Source organism: Condylura cristata, unplaced genomic scaffold (assembly GCF_000260355.1).
Source record: "Condylura cristata isolate star-nosed mole 26May11 unplaced genomic scaffold, ConCri1.0 scaffold00009, whole genome shotgun sequence".
Taxonomy (NCBI): Eukaryota; Metazoa; Chordata; class Mammalia; order Eulipotyphla; family Talpidae; genus Condylura; species Condylura cristata.
Genome location: NW_004567110.1, coordinates 60078225 through 60086331, shown reverse-complemented (window position 1 = coordinate 60086331; position 8107 = coordinate 60078225).

The following is an 8107-nucleotide window of genomic DNA, read 5'->3' as shown; positions in this document are numbered from 1 at the left end:
TAAACTGAAATGCATAGTTTATAAGTAAAAAGATTCAATATCACAAACTATTTCTCTACATTTTTCTATTACAATTTCAATCAAGTACCATTTGTACATATTTTAAGCAATTGATTTCGAAATTCAATTTAAAATGCCTACTACCAAAAGTTGTCAAGACAGCAGTCAAGAAGGTAGTCCTCCCAGCTACACAATCTTGTTGCATTTCAAAGGCTTATGAAACTGTCACATAAAAACAGGTAGCACAATGCAACAGAGCAGAGAGTCTAGATGCAAACCATTAGGTTTAAGAGCCTTACATACAATAGGCCTTTAAAAAGTGGAACAATTTTTTAATTAATAGTGCTGCTTATTATTAACAAAGCAGCATATTATATGTGCATAATAAATGTAAACTGCAGATAAAGTCAATACCAACATGTAAAAGAAGAAAAGCATATTAATATTTTCTTACAAAAAATATATTTGAAGATACCATAACCACATCAGAGGAGATCCCAATGAGGTCAGAGGCCTACCATTTCCTTAGAGACCATCCCATTGCCCTCCCATTGCTGAGGCCTTGAGCCCATGCCAGGGGAGATGCCAGAGGGACCAGAGACCATGAGACCTCCATGACACCCCACCAACTGCTTGCCCAGGCAGTTTATACCTCTAACAAGTGAAGAAAGAACCACACAACAAAAGTCCAACATACAGCTGACAATGGGAATAAGGAAAACCCAACAAAAAGGCAATATGAGCCCTCAAGGAATCAGTGCAACACAGAGAAAGTAAATCTCCAGAACATACTTCAGTGACATGGAAGATATATTTCTCCTTAACTTTAAATTGCAATGATAAATGAATGGGAAAATTTCAGAAAAAAAAAATCAAAATAAGATAAAAATGGGCTTTCAGGATTTCATTGATAAGTTCTTCCTCCTCCCCATCATCATCTTTCTCCTCACCTCATCCACATCATCATCCTCTTCATCATCACCACACATGCTTATTGCTGCCCTATTTACTCTTGCTAAATTACAGAAACAACATAAGTATCTCCCAAAGATGGTGGATCAAGAAGATATGGCCTATATACTCAATAGAATATCATTCAGTGTTCAAAAAAACATCTTTTTGAAATAATATCTTTTTTCAATACTGAATGATATTCTATTGAATACATAGTAGTGACAACATGGTTGGAATTTGTAAAGGTGGCTGGAATACTGGCAGAATAGTCTTTAGTGGCCTACTTGCCTTCACTTAATTCTTCTCCAAATTTTGAATCGAGTCAGTATTCCTAAAGTAAAAAATAAAACATGGACACTAGTTGTTCCCAGAAGATAAAAAACAATTTGTTCCCCCAAATTGAGAAGTTTACTTTTTTGTCTTCAGGGATTAATACAATATTACTCTCATTAATATACCTTATTTATAAAAATAATAATTATGTCCTTAATATTTTCTAACTCTACCATCTTATATTTACTTTGGACTAATCAGTTTTCAATATAATTTTACAATATTTGTGTTTGTAGCTACTAAGAAAATGTTATGACACATTATCACAGTACTACACATTGTGGATTTGTCTTAGATATTTATTTGCAGTGTTTTCCCATTCACTCTTCATGCTATAGAGACATAATTTCTATACATGAATACTACATTAAAAAATACACCTCGGCCCTCCTTGGTAGTACAGCAGGTTAAAGCACAGCACTGAGAATCTAAAGCCACTTCTGCATGAGTTCAATTCCCGCCTGCCGGGAGGTGACCACATGGCGTGGCAGACCTCTCCTGACCCGCCCGCTGCCCCCCTCAGCAGTGTACTTCATCGATTTACCTGTTCTGCTCCCCACTCTGTCTCTGGTGAATCCTCTCACCATCCCTGAGCCTCTGGCTTGTACCCCAGTTCTGTATGCACAAATAAATAAATCTTAAAAAAAAATACAGCTCAATGATACTAATCTATTTTTGTATGCAATTAAATTGCTTCTAACATCTTTGGATTGCATTCAATCCAATCTTGCTACCGATAGCTGGCATTATCTGCTCATTTGACATTCTTGAAGAGAAAAGTAAAACGTATCCTATTTTTCTAAATAAAATATGATATGTGTCTGTCAGATAATACTTCAATATTATGAAGAAATATCCAAAGATTAAAAATAACTGATTTAATTTCCATACCTTATGTATACTTCACATACTGAATAATTTCTTTACCAGTTGTAATTCTGATACAAAGAGGAAACCAGAGTAATTGTGACAGACAACAAAAGTCCCCTCTCCAGCAGTAACCAGAAATTAGCAAAGCAGCTATGTTCCAAGGTACCCTTCTAGTTAAAAGAGATTAGGTTTTATAATACAAGACAGTACAAGCAGAAATATATTGGGGGAGTGAGCTTTGTGCAGGTATTTGTTTTCTTTTCTTGTCTTTATTTTAAAGATTTATTTATGTATGCATCAACTGAGAAGCAGGCCAGAGGCACAAGGCTTTAAAAGGATTCCACCAGAGACAGGGTGGGGACAGAACAGGCAGATCCACTTAAGTGTACTGATGAGGGGAGCAGTGGCCAGGACAGCAAAGGTCTGCTGCACCATATGGTTCACCTCCCAAACCTCTGCACCACCAGGGAGGCCTTGGTATTTGTTTTCCAATACAAGTAACAGAAAGCTTTACACAAAGCAGGTATTAGCACTGAGGATTGAGACCCCAAGGCATTGAACATTAAAAAAGAAAGAACATGCCAAAGTTATTTGCCTTTTCACTAACAAATGCCATCAGTACTTCATTCACATTTCTGGTTTTTGAGATATTTTAATTAAGGTTAAATGATGCTCATAAAGCTGCTTCTTACCTAAAGAGTATATCAATAATTCTTCCATCAATTTACATCAGTTTACACTTTTTACTCCAGAATTAAATTCTGGTGCCGCTAGATAATTACACCTAGATGCTCAAAAGTGTATAGAGCATTCTCATTAGCTGAATTAATTCCAATTTCTAATATTGACATTCACAATTCTTCACAAATTTAGACATTCTTTTTCTTTATATGTTCCTCTATGCTTCTTCTTCTTCTTCTTTTTAAGATTTATTTATTTATTTATTTATTTATTTATGTATTTATTTATTTATTTTTAGACATACAGAACTGTGGTACAAGCCAGAGGTGCAGAGGCGGTGAGAGGATTCACAAGAGACAGAATGTGGAACAGAACATGCAGAATAATGAAGTACACTGCTGAGAGAAGCAGCGGTCGGGTCTGTTGCGCCATGTGGATCATCTCCGGACTGGAGATCGAACTCATGCTGAGGTGACTTTAACTTCTTAGTGCTGTGTTTTAACATGCTGAGCCACCAGGAAGGGTACCGTCTATATTTATTCTTACCAAAGTGATCTACTTACTCACTCTGCCTTGAACACATCCATATTTTCTTCTGTGCTTACTATGGTTTTCTTTTCCTTTTTTAAGATTTTATTTATTTATGCATACGTGAACTCGAGTACAGGCCAGAGATGCAGAGGTGTGTGAGTGGGGTGTGTGTGGAGGGGAAATGGGGGGGGGTTGGGGAGGGGTGTTGAGAGAGTCACCAGAACAGATAGCTTCATAGTACTGTGCATCTTGCACCACCAGGTATACCCATTTTTTTACGTGATAAATTTCGCATATTTTTAAAAAGGAAACTGAGGCCCTCCCTGGTGGCGCAGCGGGTTGGAGCACAGCGCTGAGAGTCTGAAGCCACTTCCGCATGAGTTCGATTCCCGCCTGCCGCCTGCCCAGGAGGAGACCACATGGCGAGCCAGACCTCTCCTGGCCCGCCCGCTGCTTCCTTCAGCAGTGTACTTTGTCAATCTGCCTGTTCTGCTCCCACTCTGTCTCTGGTGAAGCCTCTCGCCGCCCCTGAGCCTCTGGCCTGTGCCCCAGTTCTGTGTGCACAAATAAATAAATAAATCTTTAAAAAAAAAAAAGCAAACTGAAAGGAATTGCTGTCTTAATATTATTTCTTCAGTTTGTAAACATGGAATGTCTTTCCATTTATTTTCACCTTCTTTAATTCATTTGATGCATAGAAAATTCATATAATTTTTCTTTAGCATTTTAAACTCCTCTATTAAACTTATTTCTCAGTATGTTATCTTTTCTAAATGCTCAAAAACAGAATTAATTTGTTTAATTCATATTCAATTACTTCTTATTGTTTTATAGTAATACAGTTGATGTATATTTCTGCAGTTTATAAAATTGCTTATTAATTTCACTATTTGTTAGCACTTTCTATAAGATTTTCTATATACAGAGGCAATAAATTTTTTAAAAATAATTTCACTTCCTACCTAGATTAATTGTATTTTTTCTCTTGTATTGTGTCTTAATGCCCTTGAAAGAAATTTCAACACATAATTAAATAGAAGTTGTGTATATAACCTCTCCTGACCTTAAGGGGAAAGTATTAAGTTATTCAACATTGATTAAAGAGGTAGAGCTGTGTTTTTCATAGATAGCCTTTGCCAGTTAAGAATGTTTCTCTCTAGTTTCTTTTTTTGAGATTTTTATTAAAGGATCATATTATATTTTAGTAAAAATTATTTGCATCTTATGACAATTCAATATATTTTTGTCCTTTATTCTATGCAAATGTATTTTAAGATGTTAAAGCAACCTTACTTTCTTAAGATATTCACACTTGGCTGTGATATGCTTTACATATGTTACTGGAATCTGTATGGGAATTAAATTATCAATAGTTACCTATTAAATACCTATTTTGTAGATAGGAAATAAAATTCCTTTATACTAAATTACTAGACAGGAAATTAAAGAACTCCTGAAAAAAAAAATGATGTTGTTCTACTTGTTTACATATATAATCTGAATGCAAACTTTCTGGGGGCTCCTTGAAAACACAAAGGGTTCAGTCTCAGCATTACAACACTATCCATAACCACTGCAGCACAAGTTCTATTCTGAGTCAGAGAGCTGACCCACATAGTACAACTGATCTCTCCTGTTGGCCTGCTACTCTCCTCAGCAGTGTATTTCGGTAGATGTGCTTATTCTGCTCCCCACTCTTCCTCTGGTGAATCCTCTCACTACCCACCTCTCACACCTCTGGCCTGTACCCCAGCTCTTGCATCAGTATATAAATAAACTAAATCTTCAACTGTAAGCATTTCATTTTCTCTACTACAAGAAACCAGAAAATAAGTGAATCCACAGTTGTTGTCATCTGTTCTCTATACAACATCCTGTGAAAGACTGGAATTGATGAAGAAGAGAAACTATCAGCATCTTAGTATGTCTGTTTATCTACAGATTCCATGGACTGACACTTTTGTGTGGAGCAACTGAACTTAAAAGACAACTGAGCACTACATATTCATTGTTTCTACATGGTGCTAACACAGGCAGCTGACCAAAATAGGAAAGTCTGAGAAACATTCCTAGAAGCAACAACATGTAGGCACTGGTAAAGGTATCCACTGTTCCCTCGTCTGGATTTGTGAAACTTCCATTAGCTCCTAGTCTACCACCTCCTTCAAAGAACACTGACTCTTATGCAGGCATGGAGCTGACACGGAGCCTGATGGTAGTTAGTCATTAGAAGGAATGAATAAAAGAAAAGGAGTATAGATTTAATAAAATAAAAAGATAGCAAGACAATAGTGGAAAAGGTCAACCAAAATAAAAAGTTGATTCTTTGAAAGATAAGTGAAATTGAAAATGGTTAGACTCACTACTAAAAATAAGAGCAATAACTCTAATATGTATAATCAGAAATGAAAAACAACAATAGATATTTCAACTATATGGGAGCTCATAAGATACTATAGTGAATACTCATGCCAGCAAATTAGATAACCTAGCAAAGGTGGACAAATTGTTAGAATAACACAGCTTCCCAGGACTGAGGCCAGAATAGAAAATTAAAGAAACAAAACAAAATTTATAAGCACGAAAATTGAAGCAGTCCTCAATAATCTCACAGAAAACAAAAAATCCATAACCAAATGGCTTCACTTTTTAGTTCTATAATCCATTGACAGATAAACTACTACCAAAACTTCTTAATCTTTTACAATATAATGAAGAGGGCTTGCTTTGCATTTTAGGATGCAAACATTATACTGTAATCAAAAGCGAATAATATCACATACACACAAAATTCCTGATCATCATAAAAACATAAACATAAAAATTCTCAAAAATATTATTAATCTGAACTCAATAAAACTGAAAATAATCATGTCCCATGACCAAGTGGAATATATTCCAGGGATGAAGTTTGGTTAAACTTATACAAAATCATAGTAATTTCCTACATCATCAAAAGAAAGACAGATATCATATAGTCACATTTTACTTTCAAAGAGCAATTGTGGATATGTCTGGTGGTTCAAGGAGTTAAGTCCCAGCATTATGATGCTATCCACAGCCACTGCAGCATGCGTTCAATCCTGGGCCACAGAGCTACCCAAAATGGCGCAACAGACCTCTCCTGTATCACCCACTACTCCCCCTGGCAGTGTATTTCAGACAATCCACCTATTCTACTCCCACTCTGTCTCTGGTAAATTCTCTCATCCCCATACTTCTGGTCTACACTCCAGCTCTTGTATGAATAAATCAATACATCTTTTAAAAACTCAGAGCAATTTTTAAGATTCAACATTCTTTTATGGTAAAAATTCTCAGTAAAATTGTTGTAGACTACACATATATCAATCTATTAAATGCATTATAAAACAAACACATAGTTGATATAATAACCAATGGTAAAAATCCAAACCGTTTACCTATAAGAGCAGTATGAATGCATGTTTTCACCACTACAAAATATTATTGGAACTCCTTCTTAAATCAGTTAGTCAGGGAAACACATTAAAGAAATACAGGTTGGAAAAGAAGTAAGCTACCATTAGTTGTAGACAACACTATATGTGCACAAAATTATACAAATCTCCACTAGAATAACTATTAGAAACTAAAAATAAATACAGTAAAATAGACTAGAAATTAAAGATGCAAAAGTCCACTGTTTTACTATACATAGGAAATAAAATTCCTTTATACTAATTCCTTTATACTTTAAAAGAAAGTAGAAGAAAAAAAAAGAAGTAGAAGAAAAAAAAAAAACAAGTAAATACCCCATGTACAACTGTGTCATATAATATTTGAAATCATAAAATACATGAAAATAAACATAGAAAAATACTTTATGATATAAATTTCAGTGGTGTCTATAATAATACATCTACAGAACAAGGAAAACCTAACAACTGGGACTATGTCAAATTGAAAAGAGGTGTACCAAAAGAAACCATAACCGAAATGAGAAGGAACACATTGAATAGGCGAAAACATTTGTGCACCATAAAATGGACAAAGGGCTCATATCAAAGATACTCCAAGTGTACAAACAAACAAAAAGAAAACACCTCATTGACAAAATGGTCAAAATACCTCAATAGGCACTTTTCAGTGAAGATAAACAGCTGACCAAGAGGCACATGAAAAATTATTCATCACCGTTTATTTTCAGGAAAAATCAAATTAAAACCACAGGGAAAGACCACCTATAGATGACCTATATCAAATAAGCCAAAGCCAACAATATGTGGAAATGAATAACACTCTCTCACTGTTGGTACCACCCATGTGGAAATCAGTCCAAAGTTTTCTCAAAAGATAAAATGTGCATCTGACATATGATCTAGTAATTGCACTCCCAATGGACACAAAACTACTAATTTGAAGGTAAGCATACACTACCATCTCCACTGCAGGACCATTTACAATGAGAATTCTATGGAAAAATCCTAACCCTTCAAAAAAAGAATGAATGGATAACAGTGGACTACTGCTCAGTGATTAAAAATAAAAAAAGATAGGCCCTCCCTGGTGGCGCAGCGAGTTAAAGCCCAGCACTGGGAATCTAAAGCCGCTTGTGCATGAGTTCGATTCCCGCCTGCCCCGGAGGTGACCACATGGTGTGGCGGACCTCTCCTGGCTCGCCCGCTGCTCCCCTCAGCAGTGTACTTCGTAGATCTGCCTGTTCTGCTCCCCACTCTCTCTGGTGAATCCTCTCACCCTCCACATCTCTGGCCTGTAC